This window comes from Venturia canescens, chromosome 9 (assembly GCF_019457755.1).
Source record: "Venturia canescens isolate UGA chromosome 9, ASM1945775v1, whole genome shotgun sequence".
Lineage (NCBI taxonomy): Eukaryota > Metazoa > Arthropoda > Insecta > Hymenoptera > Ichneumonidae > Venturia > Venturia canescens.
This window is the reverse complement of record NC_057429.1, coordinates 20,961,010-20,984,374: the sequence shown is the minus strand read 5'-3', so window position 1 is coordinate 20,984,374 and position 23,365 is coordinate 20,961,010. Positions and strand designations below refer to the sequence as shown.

The 23,365-nt window shown below is 42.2% G+C and overlaps 1 protein-coding gene across 2 annotated transcripts in view; it reads left to right on the top strand.

The window, feature by feature from the left end:
* The window catches only part of RhoGEF64C (Rho guanine nucleotide exchange factor at 64C), a 49,855-nt gene that overhangs the window by 1,949 nt on the left and 24,541 nt on the right, over nucleotides 1–23,365 (top strand). Inside the window, exon 1 of one of the 2 annotated variants that reach the window (XM_043428302.1) lies at nucleotides 3,302–3,880. The exons of the other annotated variant lie outside the window; for it this stretch is intronic. The gene's annotated coding sequence lies outside the window, so the exon portion shown is untranslated. Of the gene's footprint in view, nucleotides 1–3,301; nucleotides 3,881–23,365 lie in introns of those variants that run through there. 2 annotated transcript variants of the gene reach the window in all.

Sequence of the window (23,365 nt, the reverse complement as noted above, 5' to 3'; positions counted from 1 at the left end):
TTTCCGCGGTTATGTTTGACAGGCAGCCTCGCTACATTTTTACCGCGTCGTTATTTTATCATAATGTTTATTAATCGAATGAAAGTTGGCGCGTGAAGAACGAGGCGATAAGAGAAATATGATTGGTCGAAATTTCGACGCCAAAAAATATGCTTCGATCGCCGCGAAAATTCAATCGCGGTGATAAAAGCTATACTTTTTAAAAAAAGAACGAAGATACGAAATCACGTAACGCTCGAAATGTTGCTCAACGACTTTTGCGCTTGTACACTTGTTTTTCGCTACGCACCAAAATTACGCAATTCCGTTTCGAATTCATTACACCGGACTCGTTTTTTCTTTTCGCTTTTGCTTAGTTTTTTGTTTTTTAACTATACGAGTATGTTGAATTATATCGGAGACTTTGCTTTGGTGTGGAACAAAGAGAGACCGTTGAATAAAAAAAAGTAATATAGCAGCCACCACGCTCCTCGAGTGTCACGTACATGTATCTTTCCATCGTCGTCGTAATATTGCTTTCCTCCAACGGCAACAGCCGCGCGTATAACGCTTCGTGTTCTCTATCATATCTGCGTATACCTTGTTTTTCTCCTCGCACAAGAACGCAGGATGCACTCGAATTACCCTCGTTCCCTCGTGTACGGGCACTTTCGTCTCAAATATATAAAAGAAAAGAAAATTTTTTTAAATTGAAAACGAAGAACGAATCGCTCGGGCATATCCGATGAATTTTCAACTCATTTTACAAACTTCAGTTTAATCGATTTTTCAGTTAGAAATTGAGTCACGGCTTACGGAAGCAGACTTTTCGGTCCTTGAACTTTTAAAGTCGCTCACTTTTTATTCTCAGGCCGATCAACCTTTCGAACGAAATAACATGAAATAAAAATTCTGCACGGGCAATGATCAGCGCTCGAGCCGAAGCAATTTTCATTAGCTTTCAATATACTATAATGCCCATGTGCATTCTTACTCGTGCTTTCATTGTTAAGCTTCTGCCTTCCTCTGCATACTCGTGTTCGTTGACTCGTATGTTTTTACAGAGCACACACGCTCGACGCGTCTGTTTACCTCCTATGGAAATACACACATTTTTCTCTCCTTCACTCTCCCTGCTCGTCTCTGTTCTGGCTTTTTTTTCTTATCTCTGTGTAAACTTCTGACGAAAGAATCTAGAGAGAGAGAGAGAGAGAGAGAAGAACGGTAAGAAGCCTATGAGCGCATCATTCCGCTCCGTGCGCTCTGGAATGCGACAATTTTTCATACGAAGCGTTCGAGAAACCCTTGTAGCAACGAGCGTATGGATTGTATTTGACAGCTGCACAAACTCTTGCAAGTTTATAATCATTCAGGAAAACTTGGCTGCTCTTTGAATTTTTTTGAATTTTTCATTTTGTGTATTTCGAATGGGCGACTGTATCGTTAGAGGTTGGAAAATTCAATCGAAATTTGCGATATCTCGATGAAATATATTATGTCGAAGTCGAGATGAGAGAATAGAAATAAACATTTGGCCATGATATTTAATGGCTCTGCGTGAGACCGCCTCTGCGTGAAAGTGCTCCTCGGCGCTTCGTGCCTTTTAAAAGTACACACATGTTCACTTTTAGATCACAATACACACGTGAGAGGCGCGAGGAAGGAGGCGAGCGCGTTTTATATACGAGGAGCGCACAAAGAGTAGAAGAAAAGGCGATATCGATGGAACGACGCTGCTCGATTTGACCTACCAATGAAGAAAATCCATTGAAGCACGAATGATTTATAAAATTAACGCGATATTCCTCCCACTCGCTTATCGTCCAGCTCCCATTTTCGTTACTTTTTATTATTCCAGCGTTGCGACCATTATTTTTTCAATTCAGGAAGCCTCCGTGACCCCGATTTTTTCTCTCAACCTCTCCTCGAAGAAGAGAAGGAAGAAAGAGAAGGCGAGAGGCATCGCGCTGATCGTTCGACTTTGCGGTTCCACTTTTCTTCTTCCGCCTCTTTACGCCGGCAATTAGCGTATATCACGAGGGAAGGACCCGAGCGATAAAGCTCCTTCGGCTTCTCGACTCCGCATATACCGCAGGCTTACACGCCGGAGAGACTTTTATAGCAAAAATTACTATGTTTTTATAGTAACGTCGGACCAACCGCATCGATATTATAATAATAATTGCTACAGAGAAAAGTGTCAAATAATGCAAAAGTTTGGGGAACCGTTACCACAGTTCATAATAAATATTTCGCTCAATAACATAACAAAATTCATGCGCCCACCAATTATATGAGGCATTGCGAGTATATAAACATGAAAATTAACCAGTGGTACATGGTAAAATTTCAAGCAATTTGTCCAGTCCGATTCACCAATTTTTAACATTTTACCAAAGACACGAGCGACATTCAGATATCGATGCATCATTTGATGTAAGAATATATAGTAAAATTTGAGAGAACTGCTTTCGGCATCAAAATTACTGTGCACTGTGGTGAAATGTAATGAAATAGCGATATAGAACAGCGCTGCTACAAAACATAGCAAATTTTTCTATCAAATTCATCCGAAATATTCGTATAAAAGTCTCTCCGTGTATAATAGCATTTTCTTCTTCGCTCGAAATATTTATTATTTTCTTACAACAACAATAACAGTCTCGAATGTCAGAGCAAACTTGTAAACAACATTGAACGTTCGAATTTGGACGCAAAATTGCGTGTCTGACTAGAAATAAAGTGTGGAGAAAGCACGAGTTGAATATTTTTTGCACGAATGCAGCGCGGCATTGTCCGTATGACAATGTAAATATTGGATGATCCAAGCGAAAAAACGAGAGGGGACAAGCGTGTTCTTACTGGAACTGTCGATTCCACAATTGCAGTGAAACCAAATAATAAAAAAAGTGTTGAAACACGATTATATTTGGTGGCTCTTGTATAGAATATGTATCTCGATGCGAGTGTATTCGTATAGTGGGTGTAGAATAAAAAGAGTGCAACGAAAGGATCACGAGGACAGAGCGCGAAAGATAGAGGATAATAATAAAAGGAGGGGCTGATAAGTTGAGGAGTGGTAGGGGGGGGGGGGGGGGGGGGGCGAGGAGTACCGCGAGAGGTGGACTGTACCGTGCGGCCCAAGTCGGGAGACGAGACCTTTCTCGCCCGTGAGTTCTCGACAACGTGAAATAAAAGAGAGGAGAAGAGAAAGAAAAAAAGAAACGGGAGGAGAGCGTGGAGCACCACGGCGTGTTGGCGAGTGACGTCACTGGTTCACTCATGAGAGAGCCGCGAGCCTCTCACTTCGTCGCTGGCGCTCGACCCGGATGGTTCTCGCGGGTCCTTCGACCCTGTAGTATCCCCGCGCCGCAATCAGTGCACTATTCTTATCGCGATTTCACACTTTTTATACCCCCTCCCCTCCGCTCCTCTCTCTCTCTCTCTCTCTGTCTCTCTCACTCTGAAATCTAGAATTCGTCTCAATGGAAAAGAATAAAAATGAAAAATGTGAGCATGTGTTGAAAGTCGATCGCTCAACAATGAAAAAGTTTGGAGAAAATAATTAAAGGTGCGCGCCTCATCGAACTGGAGAGTGTTGTTACACGTGTGAAATAAATATCATTCGCGGAGTGTGCGCGCGAGAACGTGATCGGAGCTGATCCGATTAATCGACCTCGTCGTTTAAAACTGTGCCAAATTTAGTGTCTTTTCTTCTTTTTTTATTTACTCTTGCGTCCCGCGCTCGTTGAACGAGCTCGGGCTCTGGCCTAATACTCAAATTTTTTGTCCGAACCTCTGCTTAATTACATTTCGAACTGTTTTGTGAGCATCATTGAATATTGTGTACGCGGAGTGGATTTAACAATTTGGATGGATTAGAGAGCGGACTTGATCACCGGTAAGCATTCATAGCGAGTGTCACTAAATTTATTTATTCCCCCGCGCATATACACGCATATGTCGAGTACGCTGAACACTTGAGCTCTTCACGGATCGGCCGATTGAATTTCTTTAATTAGAAAAAAATGTGAGTATAGCTCAACGCATCGTTGGCTATACTCGCACAAGTTTGATAATTCCCTGCTTTTTCGAGGCGTTACGCGATCGGTAGAATAGAGAAAAAGGAAAATAGCCGCTGGCATCCTGCGAAACGCACGCGCATGAATTATTAATGCCTGCGCTCAAAAGTTGCATAAACTATATATTTTTTTTTTATACATTTAATATTTGCATTTTTGTCTCAAACTATACGTGATCTAGAATCGAGACGGGAGCAGCGGAGCTCTCGCGCGCGATTGCGAAAATTTCTTTTCGTCTTTTCCCCCGGATCGGAGCGCGAGAGCTCGCGGGAGAGGAATAACCGTTACCGATCCTACGATTCCAGACGTTCGCGTCTCTCGATTCCGCTTCGAGGAAAACCCACACGCGATCTTTGTCCTCGCACTTGCTTCGTTCTTCGGTTCTCTCTTTCTCTTTTGTCCGCGAACTATATGTGAAAACGCCTTTACGAATCATCTCGAATATGCTTTATACTCGATCTTCAAATTTAATGGGCCCACGCTTTAACGCGCGCGCTCATGACCCGTGGAATAAAAAAATAAAAAAATCGAACACGAGATAGCGCGCGACTGCGCGCCTACGTGCGGATTGACAAATACCGCTACGAAGCCCCGGATCGTTCGCGACACATTTTCCGCCTCCCTCGCATCCTTTCTTCGACACCAAAATATTTTCAACGCCCTCAAAATCTCAGCTTCTCGTTCAATTATTCTGACAACATTGATCGCGCGCGTTAAAGCACACCTTTTTTTCGACGTTGCAAAAGAGAGCGCGATTTCGACAGAAAACTCTCTACACAATTTTCGTTACATCGTGCACGCATACCGAAAATGTTGAAAATAGTACAAACGAAAGGGCCATAGAAATGGAGCAATGTTTCTCAGTGATTTCTAAACAAATTGTGAAAAATTACTAGTTTTATGAGCACCGTAACGTTTTTTTCCCTGAAAATGGAGAGATCTTTTTTATTTCAAAGATAGTCCTGCTCGACTCTATTGTACATTTTACCTCTGGTCGGTTGAGCGACTTTCAATTCTAGTGTTTTGCACATTGGAGAATGGTACCGTGGCATTGTTTCACGGATGGTCGAATAACGTGAGTGACTCGAGTCCCAGAGAACTTGCGAGTCCGGAGAAGAAGGAAGAAGTATAGCAGCAAAAGAGAAAGAGCAGATGAAGATGGAAAATATCTTTTTTCGCTGCTCTTCGAACCGGCTGATCTTTTTACGATTTCCATGGAAGCGGCGATACGTCTTCGTGCTCCGGGAGAACGAAGGCTGTATCATCATTTCTGAAAATAACGCGGTTAAACCAGCATTCTCTTTGCATATATCTATATACTTATCTTTCAAATGAAAGTGCTCGAATTTGTTGTTGTTGTTGTTGTTGTTTTTTCAGACGTGGAATTGCTTTTATTACTCACGCGAATGAGAAAATTTCGATCCGGTCGAACGGAGCTGACGGCCCAAGGTTCGACTCTTCGATTGACAATTGAATTACCTTTTTTTTGGCCGTTGCCGCGGTTTCGGCCTTTCGATCTCGCGAGTTCTTATATCGACGACATATATGCGTTCCTCAATGATGCAATTCTCTGTTATATTCATATGCGATCTTCAAAGTGTGCGTTTTAATGCTATATTTTATACCGTTACGGGAGAGTGCGACCAAGTTTTTATTGTCTGAATTTACCAACCGGTTGCCGTATTTCTCAATTTATTGGACCTATATATAAATATGAAAAAGCTGGACACATCTATTACCGCAGCATTCGAATCGCCCACGTTTACCGTAATCGCGTAATGCGCGTTACATCGTCCACAATAAAAACGTAATATTTTATCATCCAAATTTTGAAAGACGTGAAAAAAGTGCTAAAATATTCGAATACGAAAAAATAATGGGAATAATGGATGTATGAATTGTTGGTTCGACTTAGCTTTTTTTTTTTTTCAACGAACAAATTTTGAATTCCGCGAACATCCGCGTCTCCAAGATTATGAATGGTTAGCGACGGTCCCGGTGTCCTCGGCCTCGGTTCGCGTACGGCACGTCATTATTTTTGAATCGTGACGCGCAGAAATTAGTTTTTATCCGGACCGTTAGATTCGCGAGGACGAGACTCTGCGCAGAGACCGCGCGTTAAGGATCGCTCGCGATCTTACTCTTATACATGTGTGCGTATCTGAATGTACGTGTGTATCGCTTAATGGGTCCAGTGCTGTACTCTCTCGCATTGCTCGGTGAGCTCTCGTAATGCGCCGTGGCGAGGAAACGCGGCCACCTGTTCGCTTCTCCTCTCTACTTCTAGTATTCGATCTCTTTACTCGCCTCGCGAGAGCAGCGCACGTAGTACATTCTCGGACCCGCGTGTTTGAGCAAAAAAATCTTTCGTTGCACGAGATCATCCCATTTTTGTGACGTTCATTTGGCAAATGTATGCAGGACCGAGGGAAACTGCGTACAAAAAATGAGGCGGACGCGGGCAACGGTGCATGATTTTGCCGTGATTATATATAGTCACCGGTTAACACGAGCGACAAATAAAATGTCTCTCAATGAGTGTTGCGCGAACGCGCGAGCCTACGCGTGGCGCATCGTAGCCGGGGATGCGAATCTTTTTAAAAAATTCCCAGATTTTATTTTTACTTTTGAGACATAAAAATTCCACGAACGTCAGGATCTGCGTGTACAAATGTGTGCGAGGGAGGATGAGAGCGTGTTTCGTGCAGTCGGCGGGGCAATGGAACATGGAACGACGTTACGAGCTTCAAAAGAAATGTTAAATACGGACAAATACACCGAAATAGTAAGCGTGTCGTAACCCTTTCGAAGAGATGAAGTTGAACCTGAGAAAAAGAGGGGAAGATCGTGATTCGAATACAAAATTATTCTTACTGCTCGTAAAAAGTCTTTTCGGACGGAAAATTTAAATGTCTAAACAAAAGTCTTTGTGATTTGAAAACGACAGCATCCGATGCGTGAATGGAATTTCGATAGTTAAAACGCGTTGCAAAAATTCAATCATAGTTCTGGAACGAGAAGAGGCTGCTCGGGACTAAGATATAAAAAAATATTTATCAGCAAAATGCGGATCTCTGGCTTCTCGAGTATAATGAATTTGCGATTGAGCAGGTAGCGGATAGCGCATCGGAGCGAATGAAATCCGCGTCCACGTCGAAACGTATGACCGAGTTTCCGCACCGCGACAAATATAATCGAAAAAAAACAGTGCTTCGACGCTAAAATTTCTCTCGCTAAATGTACAGCACACCGCATCACGATCTCATGTTGATCACAGAGCCTTGTTTTTTTCATATATACCGTTAACAATTCGATCCGCAAGAGACGCGAATCTCCGCCGTCGTTATATCGGTTTCAGCTGGTCGGTAGACTTATTGGAACGGAACAGTCTCGCGAGAAGTTTATCCGCCGTATGCTCCATACCGTTCAGGATTTACCATATTTGACAGATAGAGCGAAAAATTCGATTAACAATGATCCCGGAGATCCCTCGGGTTTGAATTTTCACGCTCGTGACGAATTTTCGCCGTTATCTATAGACTCATCCGTAGAATAAATCTCACGCTTCCCGCGCGGAGCCACAAAATTGAAAACGAGTTATGAGATTCGTCGTCGGCCCGATCTTGAGAATATTTCGATCCGCGGTGGGTTCTCGTCGTGTGATGATATCGCGTTGCATCAAACATTTTTCTCCGCGCGCCAGTTTTATTGCACGAAAATTCGACCTCGTATAATTTTACGTGCTGTTTAATGCACGAAATAAATGCTGATGCGGAATACCTAACGATGAAACTTGATAAAGTCGCGGAATGCAGAACCGCGGCGCCTGCGATAAGTGAAACTCCATTGTGCCCCGCCATCGTCGTCGCATTCAAGAATTCAAGTTTTGCCAAATATTCGTCTTTGGTTGTTATGAAGTTTTCGAAACTCGAATAAAGTGGCGAATCGTGCTTTCACTGCTGGGTTGAGACGTTGAGAGAAAAAAAACGCCGCGCGTTTTTAAAGGATTCATTTCGGCAGAATGCGTATTGCGCAATTGATTTTTGTGTTTTAATTACACGTTTATTCTACTTTCGTGCGACTCGGTGCGAGCATGATTTCGCCAAAAATATATAAGCCTTTCTAAAAATCGAAGCAAAAGCTGAGAAAATATCGTCTTATCTGCAGTTTTCTTCATGCTGCTCGACGGAGTGTGCCGCAATGAGTCAATTGAAAGATTAATACAAACATCTTTTCACGCTATCAATTAGAAGAAATAATAAAGAGCAATTAAGTCATCATTTTGTAGGTCAATTCGTCCACATATCATATAAGAACTTTCTCGTATTCGTACCGCAATTTGAAAAAAGTAAGAGAAAAACGCGCGCGGGTAAAAAGAGTGGCGCTGGCGCGGAGAATCTTTTTTTTTTTCACCCGCGCAACTGAAAGTATAAAAAAGTGGATCTATCGATTTCTAACGAGAGTCAACCGTGTACAGGTTCTTTGTCCTCTCTCGAGTTTCTGCGAGCGTATGTTTGCGGCGAGAATCGTGTCGCCGCGAGAGGAAGAAAAACCGATGGTTAAGAAAAACAAGGGGGAACAACGCCGTTCGTTGTCGTAACTTGTGTCCTCGTCTTGCCGTTACACGGAAAAACACTGATAATTAACGTTATTGAATTAATCGTCGGGTTGTAATGCCGAACGATCGATTCCAGAGAGCGTACATGTTTGTGGATTTTTCCTTCTAACGAGCCTCCTTCGAGCGCGTTTCCTTCGTACCTCTTATATGTAATAGTTAAATTCGTGTTTCATTCGCGCGCGCAGACGCACTTGTGTAACACGCACGAAAGTTGCCCACGATCATTCGAGGTTATTCCTTTTTCCAGCTATTTTCTTCTTTTTCGAATCACAGCGCGATTCGCACATGATATGATGCTGCGAATGCGTCAAATAATCTAACAATATCTCGACGATGTTTTTGCCCAGATATTCGTATATATAGAATCCGTGCACATGAACGAGGCGCAGGCGTGAGAGAGAGCCACGAGTGAGATTAGAATGTGAATCGGCCTCATGAACGCCACCGCGCCGAGAAGCTATGTATTATAATAACGTGCGCCGCGCGATAGAAAGAGAGAGAAAGAGATCAGCATCCCGATACAACGTCCTGGTGAAGGGTGTGGGCGCCCATGCTTGGTCCCACGTCCTTCGCCACCGGAACTCTCCCATTTCGAGCCACATACATGCGCGTTGCGTACAATCGCACTCTCCAAAAGTCTATTCAAAACAGTATGAAAACAAGAAAAATTTAGCGGCTCGATCTTCGGGTATAGTTTGCCGCTTATCCGGTTGTAAATTAATGCAATGTTTTTTGTCATTTGAGATTATAATTCCGCGATCGACGTAGACACCGATGGAATTTAATTGGTCGTTGATCATATTTTCCTCGTAAGCGGCCTTTTTTTATTCGATTGAATTATTACAAAAAGGTCATGCTCGTTAACAACCAATAAGAGTCCAATTAAAGATAAAAACAATATTTATTTGGAGGAATTCATTGAAAAAAAAAAAAAAAATTATGATAATAAGAAAATGGAATGATCGGTCGAGCGTCTGCTGCTCGGCTGTATAGCTCACGTCAGCCGACGCGCGCGGCGGTCCCTGATGTCAACGATCAAGACATCCCTGGTCAAAGAGAACGATTACATAATGCGATCGGCGCGGTTCAAATCCGATCCCGTTGTGTATCATAGATAAATAAATAGTAAGCCTCGCTGCTTGGCGCCGATCAATTTGCTCTCGCGTCTCGTTACAAGCATTTTTTTTTTTTGACGTTAAATTGCTCCATCGCACACGCAATGCTTTACCTTTCCTCAGGGCTGATGTGACTTATTAGTTCTTTATTTTTGTCTCCGCTGTTTCGAATGGTTCAAAAAAAAAAAAGAAAAAAAGTATTACGATCAAAAATCGCTGGTCGGAGAAAAAGCAGGGCTAATTTGAATGCGAGGAGCCTCGGGACGAATTGAGCTTCGATATTACGCATATTTGAATACCACTTTAACGAAGATTGATTATTTTTGATAAACTTTGTTGCGTTATTTATGAGACGGAGATTCAAATAACGAAATAGAGATTTTAATTTGTTTTTTTTTCTCATCCTTCATATTTGTTTTTGGTGAGAGATTGAATTTCGCTGTAGGGTGAAAAGTTTGAAAAATAATATGATTAATCCTTATATTAATCGATGAACATAACTTATTTCCGCGCGGTGAAAATGCTTGTAATATATAAGAATAAAGAGCGAGCTCGATCAGGTTATTCGATCTTAAGTTGAAGTCCAGGTGTGGCGTCACCGCTTGATATATTTCTATGATTTCCTACTTGCGATCTTGATACTCGGAAAACCAGTCATCCTGCAGCCACGAAACTTGACGGAATCGTGGTGAAAAATATATCGTGCAAGGAAATATCGCGATACCAGAACTAAACAAAAAGAGTTTGCGGCTACGGGCCTGATGGGATTAAATATGGCGGCGATAAGCTCTCCCCGTAACGTATATAATTCTCGGCTCCGCAACATCTTTTCTTTCCTCGATATTTATTATATTCTCGATATCATGAACTTTCATAAAGATAAATCTTTAGAACTTGGAAATCTGGCGATACCTCGCGTTGGCGGATATCGCCTTTGTTTTGCCCTCCTCAATTTCTGAAGTCACACTCAATAACAGAAGCTATTGAAAGAACAGAAAACAATTTATTCGACACCGAAGATCGGTCTGAACCAGTAAAAACTAAGGAATTTTTAGCCTCCCGTATCGGCCGGGTTCCCAATCATTTTCTTTTGGCACTTTATTATTATTGTGTGATCCGATGGTTTAGACTAGTCTGTGAATAAATCTTGTGCACTTGGAAACATATATTTTCGAGTCGAAGCGAAGCGAAGGTAGAGAGGAGGAAAAAGGAGAAAAGGACGTTGAGCGATCTCAAGGTAATAATAGTGCGTCCAAGGGACAAGAGCGATCGTAATTGTTACATTTCACTTTTTGTCCGTCTCTTTCCCTCTTCCTTTCCATCTCTCAATAACGCGAGACAACGTCGCACTCGAGAAATAACTTTCCTCGAAAATCTTCCCATCGCTCGGTTCCCCGGCGCTTTTATTTTTTTCACTTTTTTTTCCCATTATCAAAAGTATCTCCGGTGTGTTCTTGGTTAACGAGAGCACCGAATTTTCGGGAATAACACGAAAGGCTATTATTCGAGAACACTCCGCGTGTCTGACGTACGTGTCTGGCCGATACAGACCGAAACTACTTTCGCCACTGACTCTTTGCGAATACCCGGCCGTTCTGAGGTATTCGCGACACGCGCGCCACATTCGTTTTCGTGCCGATGAATCTCTGATGGAAAAATACAAATATTAATATCCGATGTTTCCGAAGTTTTATTTCAATTTGCAATGTACGCGTTGCTTGGGAATTTTATACCGCATAAACATTAACATCGGTGGTTTTTAATTATTTTTGATGATCCTTATAGTGGGAGGAAAGGAAAAGACAATTGTCGGAGCTAATCGTGTGAGGTTGCGTGTCACGGCCCGTCAGCAATGACTTCCGGGTGTGCGCTCGGTGATATCTCGCGCGGGTCTTTCACTCCCAAATAATCAGGCGGAATCTTTCCCTCCCTTTTTTTTCTTATATGAAAAGTGAGAAAGGCGAGGAGGAAAAATTCCGGCGGATTTGCCGTTACATAGGATTAAACCGAGGCGGCCGAGACCCCGTGAGAGGAGAGTTGGCCATGGTGTGGAAGCGCTGTACACCGGAATTGAAAAGTCAGGAGCATGAGAAAAAATGAAAAAGAAACGCATTCTCGCGAAAACATAAGCGGGCCTCGCGAACCCACGGGGGGAATGAGAGACAATCGTGAAAGCAACGGAGCGTTCACGCAAACTCTCGCCCGTTTTATAAACTCCCCGGCGCAATTCAACCCATTCAATTGTTTCTGACTTCTAGTAGAAAGTAAACGCACTATCGTCCGAATCAAGCGAGTTCATTCGCGCCTCTTCGTATCAAATGTAGCCTGATAATCCGGTTGATTCAATGCAAAAGGTTCGATAATCCGCGCGCATCGATTGAAATAATATTATATTATCTTTCGAATTAGATCGAAATTTCATAAGAAAAGAGAAAGAAAGCAACTATTACAAGTCGTTTACGGTGACCTCAGGGTGAAAGGAGTGAAAGAGCAAACTCCTGCGGGATTGAGCAAATTAAATATAATTTAACGCTCGGCTGTGCAGCAAGATCGGCGAGAGTATCATGTCGATAATAGACACAAAAAGATGATGATGATGATGAACTTAAAAGCGTTATTCTCTACACCGGAAATCATCGCGGAACAATATACTCGCGGAATGTGCACTAGATTTCGGGCTGAAGAGAACAGACACAATAATGATGATCATCGGCGCAATAAAAAAGCGTGAAGGTAAATGTAATATTTGTGGAGTAATTGATCACAAATTCCATATTAACTTTCGACTGTTTCCCATGAGAATTCGCTCGGCACGTTTACAGATCGAATGTTTCTGTGTTCTCTGAATGCTTACCGATCAATCGCATTTCAATTTGTGAACACCTTTGTGCAGCACGACTATATCCGGCGTCTCTGCGACGCGGCTGAAAAATATAAAATAATCGACGGTAAGGATGCTTCGTAGAGCGATCGCTTCCCAATAGTAATTTCGGGATCACGAAACATTATCGAGAATGAGGAAGAAAAAAATTCACAGTGCGTTTTCCTCGATATCGTTTGCTGTCCGACATTCAACAGGTATAACGTATATTTTGGGGCATCTGTTTGTGGCTGGGCGAGGATGAGGAATATCATTTTCTCTCACGCGGCAAAGTGCCGGTGTGAAACGGGTTTTGCCAAGCCCGCAAGACCTTTCTTCACGAATATTATGGCCCATATGGCGATACAGGCTGATTTAAAAGCTGCCAGCAAGCTACCGCCTTGGCTGATTTTCTGTTTTCATTTTTACCGTTGATCGGATATGCGCGCCAAGTTGTAAACTCGTTGTAAATGAACATTTGGAAATAAGGCGCACCTTGAATGTGCGTGTGACTTTTTGAACTCACTGTACTCTTGCCGCCGGATCAGCATCAAAGTCGAATATTCGAATATAATCAAACGAGAACGCTCGTGAAACGAGTGTTAGTTTGGCCGCGGTCAATTTGCTAAAGACCGAATGCGAAATAGAAAAAAAGGAACACAAAATAATGGATGTGGCAAAAGTCGCGCGTGTGTGCATAACACACACTTTACTGGTACACGTCGCTGAAACCTTTTTTATACTCCGATCACGTGCTCGTCGCCCTAGGACGTGTCTGGCCCTTATTCACCTTTTTCATCGGTCTAGGTCTCGTCTCGATCTACCTGAGCGTGTTTACCCATCGTCGCAGACGAATAACCTTTCCGCGACGTCCTCTTTTTCGGAGGTCTTTGACCTTTATGCAACTTTATGCTTCTCTCGCTCTCTTCCGCGAAGGGATTTTCAAAATAAATATTTGAAAAAATTTATTATCAACTCGGTTTGTTTCTAGTAAATAATAGCGAAGCATGTGTTTGTTGGTCGATGCGATGGCGATGGCAGAAGCAGTTGTGATGGACAAGAAAATATGACGAACCGCTGCATCCTCTAGTATGCACACAGCACATGTTATTACGCAGTGTTAAAGCTACGTGCGTGCGATTGATGAGGAAGATGAAGAAGCGCTAATCAAAATGCGGTGATAAATTACCTTTCGCAGTGTCTAAGTGACATAGTCGAGTCTCCATCGCGCGATGTTGAGTTCAGGAGTGAATCCAGCACATTAATCATATATTTTATAAAATGTTTGAATATCGGTATTGTCGCTTCCCTCTTCTGAGAATTCGCAAATCTTTTCAATGGATTTATGCACAAGACGGATTCATCGCACACGCATATCGGTTATATATAAAAATATTTTATAACACGTGTATGCGCGCGCGTCTATATAAAAGAGGAAGACCCGAGAAACAGAAGAAGAAGCAGGAGCAGGCGAAGGGAATAAGGAGAAGAAGACGAATAAGAAGAAGAAGGCACTTTTGCTCGGTTCTGTTAACTGCACGCTTTGCACCAACACCTTATACGAGCAGCAGGAAGTGCTGAGGATTCCGGGAAACGAGCGAGAAACGATCGGTGTGATGAGGGAGAACTCTCTCGCGAGGATGCACGAGCCCCTTCGACGACGAGAACAAGAGAGCAAAAGACGCGCCGAGAAGGAGGGAAGAGAGGACGAGAGAGCAAAAAGCTCATAGACCTTTGGAGGGAACTTTATTCTTGCATTCTTGGATCATAGCGAAGAAAATTGGCTTCACCGAGTGTGTACGTTGTTGAAAAGTACAGCGAAATGACGAGCCATGAAGAATGTAGATATATACATCTATAGGCACGTGTTATATTACGTGCGGATTCGAGTTAAGATTACAAAAACGATAGTTCATTAATGTTTTTGGGTATTTTTTTTTTTACTTTTCATAACGAAGCTCGAGGTAGATTGGCGACGATGTTGTTCGTACGAGAGTAGGATGAAAATAATAATTCGTCCGAGCGGGGAGAATCGAGTCGCTTTGATAATTCTTAGCGCCTGGGATGCAGTAACTGTTACATCAATTCTGATAATAATGCTGAAGATGAAGATGTAGACGCGTGATTTACACAATTCGAAACCCGGTGACCTTTTTGTGCAACGAGTTTCGATATCGCGTCGCGGAGCGAAAAGGAAAAATTTGCAAAGAGAAGAGCTCGAAGCAAAATGATGTGCATGAGCGGTTTGAGAGATTTTATTGGTATCCGTGTGCGCGCGGGATCGCGTAATAATAGAACGCTCGTCTTCTCGTCCTCCCCGTTAAGGTCACTTGTTCGGAATGGCGTTTGAACAAGTCACGAAGTTCGTACGACGACGCATGACCGACATGATAAAACTTTTCGCTCTTTGAGCTCGCGCGAATGCCTGGCGTCGTTCTGCCTCTTTCTCCGACATTCCGAACCTTCTCCTCATAATCGTGCTCGCATATACGTACGCTCGTACTCTCATAATAAAAATCCCTCGTTTGGGAAGAAAATCAATGATTTTCACCAAAAGTGCGAGGAAATTGCGAAAGAATTTTTCTTCTATGCGTCGACCCAATCGCATTTTTTTCGTGGCACGAATCACAGAGTGCACCAGCATTTAAATGAGAGGGAATAGAGGGCAATTATTTTGAAAATACGACCGAGTCCACAAGCTCCATCGATGAACGATTTTTTGAGAGCAGCCTCGGTTCAAGGCACATATATCCGCAGCAACGGTCAAAATGACCCCAGAGCCTGATTCGCTCGCGCCCTCGTTTCACGCAGTTGGCTCGGAGTTCTCATTGGGCGAGTCCGCGTCTGGTAGTTCGGACATTTGCTCTCCTATTGACACACTTTTCGGGGCCTCACAGCGGCCGGAGAGCACAGGCGATCGTTTCGTAATGGGCCCCGGCTACAGTGGTTCTCCGTTCGGCTCGTTTTGCTTTATGCTGTACTTGCTGATTACCAGTAGTATGAAAAGCAGTAATATAGAATTTCTTGAGCTATTATGAAAACTTACGTGCGTGAGTTCCTCATTCTACAGAGTGTCCCAAAATTATATATACATATACATATGTATATTGTAACTGCGTCCTCGAAAGCATGGGAATGACTTTTCAGACACTCCATAGATATAGAATGCGTGTTTGTGCGCGCACGGTTCTATGGGGCTTAGGCTTTTCTCAGCGTACAGGTTGAAACACGTGGTGCGCGTGACGAGTCACTCGATCGGTCTAACGGGGCCACAGTCGCGGGTCGTCGATGCAGGGCCTGCCTCGAATCGAAACAACTATTTTATTTGTCTTTTCTTCATCTAAAAACGTAAATCGATGTTTCAAGTGTTGGAATATATACATTTGCTGGGTAAACAACGTTCATCGGTCATGAAGAATTTCTTTTTTCCGAGAGGCAATATACCTGAGAATAAACGAAAAAAGATGAATCAATTTTAGAGCCGAGTTGTCGGTTATTCGCGCTAATTTCCTACAAGCCGAATCTCGAGGAATTACGACGGGACAAAGGAAAAGGAGAAGGCAAGATTGGGTTGTAAAGTGGAGAGACAGTGACCCCGTTGGTTGGTGGCACGGTCGACGAACAATGTTGTACGGTTCGTTCGATCTCGACTGGTTACCGAGGTAAAGAAAAAATGAAAAGAAGAAAGAAAAAACCCACGCAAACTGTGAAGAAAAAAGAGACGTGGAAAAATGCGTAGCAACGTTTCTGCTGCCGCGACCGGTTCGAATTCTCGCTATCGCGGAGAATGTCGACCTTTCGCCGCGACTCGTCGTCGTCTTTTGCCGATGTCTGGGCTCTTTACAGCAAAATTCTAAGCTTCTCCGGTCGATCTTTAAACAGGAGGCGAAACCCGTATTGGCAAATCTCATGCAGAGAATATATACATTCGTTTGGCTTATTCTGTATACACAGGAGTTGGCTTCGAACATTGGGTGCGCACAGCGTGCGCAAGATCGATCAATTCTATCGGGATTAGTATACCATTACCGCAAACTTTTCCGTGTCATTAGACCGTTTTAACGTTCGACGTTGTGTTTCACTACCCCGGTAAATCAAGCCTGCCACTCGCTATTGCGGATTATTCGTGAAATTCTATACGAGTGCCTGAAATTCGAGAGATCAATAATAAATAATTAACCGCTAATAAGACATTATTGGTCAACCGCTGAAAGCAACGTCGCCGTTATTATTCTCCAAGCCGGTATTTTTACAGAGTTACGCGAGGCCGGAAATTCAGTTGCAACGGAGTGTCCGTTCCGAGGAATAGGTCATTTTGCCTAATCGGCTGAAATCTCCGGATCGTTAACCAGCCAACTTCCGATTATCCATCGATTTTTTCCATTCAATGGATATACTATTGTGCAAATGGTATCCTAATTATTACTTCTCCTTCCCAGAAGCTTTAACCCAATCGTTATCGATCCACGTAAAGAACAAAATTTTAACTCTAAACACTTCCGGAAATTCTCGTTCGTTCACGAAATATCACGTGCGTGTTGACTCGTTTGATTATCATCGCGTGCGTTAACTTCAGCGAGTGAACAGTAACAAGGGAGCACCGCTGATTGCTTATCCAAATTCATATTTGGGAACTTTGACTTTGTGACGTTCGTAGATAATCGAGTTCAACATCCATAAAAAGCTGTGAAATATTGTGGAAATTTTTGTGTTTTTTTTTTTTTTTTTCAAATGGAAACAGTACAGAAATAATGGTTGTTCACGATAAGGTTGGTTCGTCGAGTTGCATTACAACGAAGCATCGCGTCCATCCAAGCGTCCGTTACTCGTATAAAAAGTGTGCTGAGGCGAGCTCTTCTACCAGTTTTCAATGCGCACATACGTATCGAAATACGTACGTATTTACAGAGGCGTTTATACTGTAAATGCAACAACGACTTGTACGTATTCCATACGGCTGCTCGCGGTTGTCGAGTCCCCGCGTGTAAGCACGCTTTCCAGCATCGCGAAACGCACTTAATTGCACTGGCCAACTTTTCCTCGTATACGCGAGGAAGGAGCACCCTATTATTTATATAGGAGCAACTCCGGAAAACAAGCCAAACAGATACGGCATGCATGCGAAGAAGAATTACAGAACTCCGTGCCAAATGGAAAAGTAAGCGAGCCTTAAAGTCCTCTCGCGGTCCAAAAGGTCGTGACTCGTGGATATCGCTCTCGTGAAATTATTCCGGCCACCTGACGTTCGAAAGTCTGATGAAAATCTCCGTTCCCAGGGCTTCCGTTTACCTGTGACTTTCCTTCTGATCGTCTCATTCTTGTTACGAGATTTCAACGCGCTGGCTTTCAGTTTTTATTTTAAATACTTTTCTCAAACAATTACCTCGTTTCACACATTTGCGAGCAGGCGCATGCTCTTTACATCCTTATCTTTCTACACAATTTTCAAAACGTAACTTTACAAAAAAAACGTTAAATTTTATATTCATAAATATTTATATCCATTTTTTTTCATTCGTTCAGAACTGTTGAGTTTTCAAAGTGAGAGTTTCAATCTTTCGTTCATTAGGCGAATTGATTTTCTATAAAAAATCTATTCATCGACGCATTGCCGTAATCGTCCACTGAAAAAAATCACGATTCGTAGTGTTTTTTCCCGTGTTCCTATATATGAAATACCTCGTTGACATAACTGTGATCAACGGAAGACATTCTATATCCTTGATACTCTCTCGATATCCAATCCGTTGACCCAGGCTAAACGGAGCGTGAACGCTCGCAAACTCGTTTCAACGAATGTATTTTATTTAGCCCTTCTCTGTTCTATTTCTCTTTCACTGTGGTTCACTATACGTATGGTAGCGCGATATCGGTATAGACCTGATGTAGTGTTCTCTAAATAAATTCAAAGTTTTATCATTTCCTCGGACTTTGGTTCCGAGGAAACGACCAATGAAAATGAATTGGAAGAAAACAGTTGGCCAATCACAGTAAAAATGAAATCGAATTCGAAGCCTATCGTGTTGAAATAATCTCTCGTGCGAACAAAATAACCCTGATTTTCAATAAGAAAAATATGATCGACGTTGAGCCGGTGACGTGAGTTTTTAATTTTATCGGTGGTATGAGGAAGCTAAGCGGTTCGCAGCTTCGAGTTCCTGCGAGAAGTAAGGACCGGAGGTGCAACGTCTCTTTGCGTATCGTATCACGCTTGCTTTACATAAATACATCTATACGGTTAACCCATAGCAAACGGAGCGTAAACGGGAGCTCGTTCGACCACTGCTCGAACTATTAAAATCCTCTCGAGAGAGAACTCCCAGTCGCGTAGAGATTCCCAGTGAGCTCGATGTAATGCGCATATTTCTTCGTAGTATAACTCATTTCTGCGTTAAAAAGCATATATAAAAAGTAGGTAAATATGATTCGCGCAGTGCCTTAAAAAGAGTGGGAGTCGAAAAAAACTGCGGCGATTGATTTATTTTTTGATTTGAGGAAAAAAATTTTATTAATGATTGAAAAAATGCACCAGACTCTCGGATTACCGGGGATAAATGAATCTGTCTATTAACTCGTATATTTATTGGAAAATGCGGTTTTGCCATCCGCACCTGGAAATGTATCTATATATAGAGACATAACATATGTGATATATTTACACGAATAGAATTACAGTAACTGCGACTATCGTTTTGCCGTAGTGCAATCGCAGAACGGCCTCATACCTACTTAAATTATGAGACTAATTTGCGCCTTGTGCTAACAGTAAATAATATTACGATTCATTGCTCTACAGCATATTTTCTGCTTAATGAACATTGGATTGAGCTATCTTTTCCAACTATTTTCAAAATAATTCACAAAAATTTATCTTTTTTGGATCCCTATACACATGCACTGAGAAGCCGTTCAGCCGCGAGGGCAGAGTGTCGATTCTACAATGGGCAACTCGACATTGTGTCATCTTTCCATCGTTCAAACTGTCCAAGTGTAGCAAGTATACAAGCGCGTCAACCCTCCGCATCGGAGCGAGTCCCGATCGTAGCAACCCGACATTTACTCGACTGTTACTTGTGCTAGTATTTTTCACGGACTGTACTTTTTGCACGGAACCTCTCGTAGTGGACGAAAATCTTTGAAACGTGTCCATCTAGCTGCCCGCTTCGTCAGATCGCAAGTAATGCTACGAGGTTGCGACAACCGGGATTCAACCCGATAGAGGGTTGACGCGCTTGGACACTTGACATGATGTAGAGTTGCTACACTTGCAGAGTTCCAATAATGGAAAAATGCACTGAAGAGATGACACGATGTCGAATTGCTCGATGTAAAGTCGCGACACCCTGCCCAGCCGAGTAGCTATACTCGATTATTGGGTTTAAATTCAACATTTTTTCTCCCTTTTTCCTTACACTTTTCAATAAACTGATACAAAAGACTCGTATTTGAAGATTTCATGGAAAAATATGTGAAAAGTTAAAAGCTCGTGTCTGGAGAATGTTCATCCACATATGTTTAAAGATAAACGGTACCGGTAAATCATATAAATAATTGATTTTATTAAAACTGCAATCATAGATAATTTATTTGAAAAATCAAATAAACATTTAATTGACATCGAAGAAAATTTCCACTCACGGTTCGACCGAGTGTGTTGTTGCAAGTATATCTGAACTTTCGCTCGCAGCATCAGATGAAAGAACACTGCACCAACTCTCGATCCTCAATAGTATGGAAGACATATGCTATACTGCATCCACCGCACGACGCATTTATCTCGTTCTTGCGCCCGGTAGAATGATCTCGTAAGAAATATGTACACGCGCAGGTGTGCATGTGTGAGAGAGACTGTTTGTGGAGGAGAAAGAGTCAATTATTTTGTGCCATAAATCGTCCTCGTCGTTGCGTTCGACAGCTCAACAACGTTCCAAACGAAAATAAAATCATGGCAGCACACACAAGTACATTATGACTTACAGTAGCAAAATAGCTGTTCAGCACAGAATTTTCAAGCTCACAAATGACCAATGTTTATGTACATTTAATCTTTTCCATATATGCCAGGAAAAATATTTACTTTACTTCAACGTTCTTATCGTATTGCCATACATTTTTCTGTTTCATATTGTTTGCGCGACCAGCAGTTGTTATCAATTCATTCAAATGTAATAATTCAATGAATATAATGACTACGTTGAGCATTGTTCGCACATTGAATTTATTCGATGAAATTTTCTGCAATCTTTGTTAAATGTTTTCCAAAGCGATAGCAGAAGTCTGGCGCATTTTTCCTTCGCTCGTATCCTCGGGTGAGGCCACTTTCATAATGCGAGGAAAGCAGTCTACCTACATATTCGGCCCGGGTGCCACTTAAATACGCCACGCTCCTCGAGATATATATCCATTGTGCCTACACGTCCATCCGAAAAGTTCTTCGTTTCTTTTCAGCATGTGGCTAAATTTTTGGCTCTCAGCATCCAGCAATTCTGTACGTGGAAAAGAAACAAGATAATCAACAATGGCTATATATTCGTGGAAGAAAACAGTTCTTGATAATTAAATTTATTTAAAATGAGAAGGCGAACGGTATGATGTACACGTGCCGGTTTCCTGCGCATTCGCCAACCTCTTCTCTAACGATTTCCTCCGCACCTCTTGTTATAGCGAGCTGCTCCAAAGACAATTTATGAGTGCTGCTTTCGTAGGCGAGATATTGTCAGGAAACGCCTGGACCGTACTTCTCTCGCTTCCTTTCGTATATTTGTACGCTGGATTTGTGAATGCCCAAGCTAGCAAATTACTTTGCAGTAAACCACAAATAGGACGAGTTCTTTTCTGGTGAACCGTTTTATAATTCCTCGTACTTTAATTGACTTCCCTTTGGTAAAATGGGCGGAATTATTTAGGATGCGAAAAAACGATTTGCCAAGTTCATTGACACACGTAGATTTGGCAGAACCCGAGCTTCGGGGAACGCACGAATTGCGGTTGATTCGAAGAACACGCGAGAAGTGAAGAAAATCATCGAGTTCCAGGAATATTCTTTATTTTTCAGCGGGATAATATGAAAATTGTACCAGCCATTTGCGAGTGAATCAATTGTGGTTTCCGGTCGATGTTTTGAAAATTTCGAAATAATTTTTCGTCAATACAGGTCATTCCAGTTACGCCCTTTTCGATTCCAACGAATTAAACTCTTCATTAGGCAAATTTTTTCCTCTCGTCCAACCTCGTCAAAGCATAACGGGGTTATCGCAGCTGCGATTGTTTTGGCATCTTCGATCCTGTCTACTTTCCACATCGTATGCATGCAGCCACCACACTTTGGAATTGCGCGCAGAGGCTTATTCTTATGAAATTCATCTGTCTCATTTCCGTTTTTTCAACTTCTTCCGCCGGTCATTTTCTCCGAAAAATACGTCACGCTCCTTGTTTCTTTCTACTCGTGTACTTTTTTCCCTTCCGACTCTTTTTTTTTCGCTTATCTCTTGAAACGTCGAAAGTGACGCAAAGAAACACCTTGCGTGAGAGAACGTCACACTCCGTTGGATCTTTCCACCGCATTACGATCGTATTCGACTCTCAACTTTCCAGCAACGCGGCACCATTTTATTCACACCTGGACCACTTGAAATGCGCGTTTCTTCAATCTCTTCATCTCATGTACTATTTTACATCATTTGGATATTATCGATAAATGTTTTATTTCCAAAGACTTTGTTTTGAGATTTTTGTATGGTGACCGCGTTTGAGGAATGAATGATCTTGAAAGGATTGTTCTAGATAGATAAATAAAATGTGTAAAGCCTCGGGATAAAACTAGGTCTCGATCGAAATTCCTCCCAATCGGAACATTGCTAGACAGAAATAATAAATAGTCTACTTACGTATGTGCAAGCAAGGTGATACATATCGAAGTGATAAATCGTTCGATTTACGAAGTGCGAGAGCACACGCAAGGTTATGCGAAATGAATTGGTCCAAGTGTGCACAAATGCGTGTCTCAAAAGAACGTTCCACGGAGATACGAAGAGAAAGAGTGAGACGGATTATTGTTTATCGGAAAGTGAGAGGAGAATAAATGCGATAAAGCGAGACACAAGTGTCGGAGAGTCTGACAAAGGAGAGAGAGAGAGAGAAAAACATTTTCCGTGCAGGTTTATATACGCAGCGGGAGATATGTATCGATATATCATAGACGCGCACTGACCTAGGATCCGAGCTTCACGGTATTTTTGTTTCTCGCTCTCCCATTCTTCCTCAGGTTATGAAAGTGATTAGGTTTTGAGATAAACCGAGACACAAGTAGGTCGAAACATGAATGATACGAGATGCAGCCGAACTCTCGTTGGTGTTTTCCACTCCATTCATTGCTATATAGTCGCGAGTATGTCTCAACGTCGTTTCATTTATAGGATCCTTTTTTTTTCTTAAAAAAATATATTTCGATATATCGAAATGTGAAGCCTCTATTTGTTGCCATGGTTAGTTTTTTAAAACTGAGATTACAAACGAAATCTTTTGATTTCAGTGGAATATGAGAAAAGTAAAATAATGATATGTAAATTTGATGAAAAATTATACCATGATCGATCGAAAATAAATAATGATGAGGTCTGTTTTCAAATCACGTGTGTGGTTTACACTCTTCGCGTTTAATCCCTTTCACCTTCTTTGCCCAATATTTCTCAATCGTTCGACCAAAATAGAC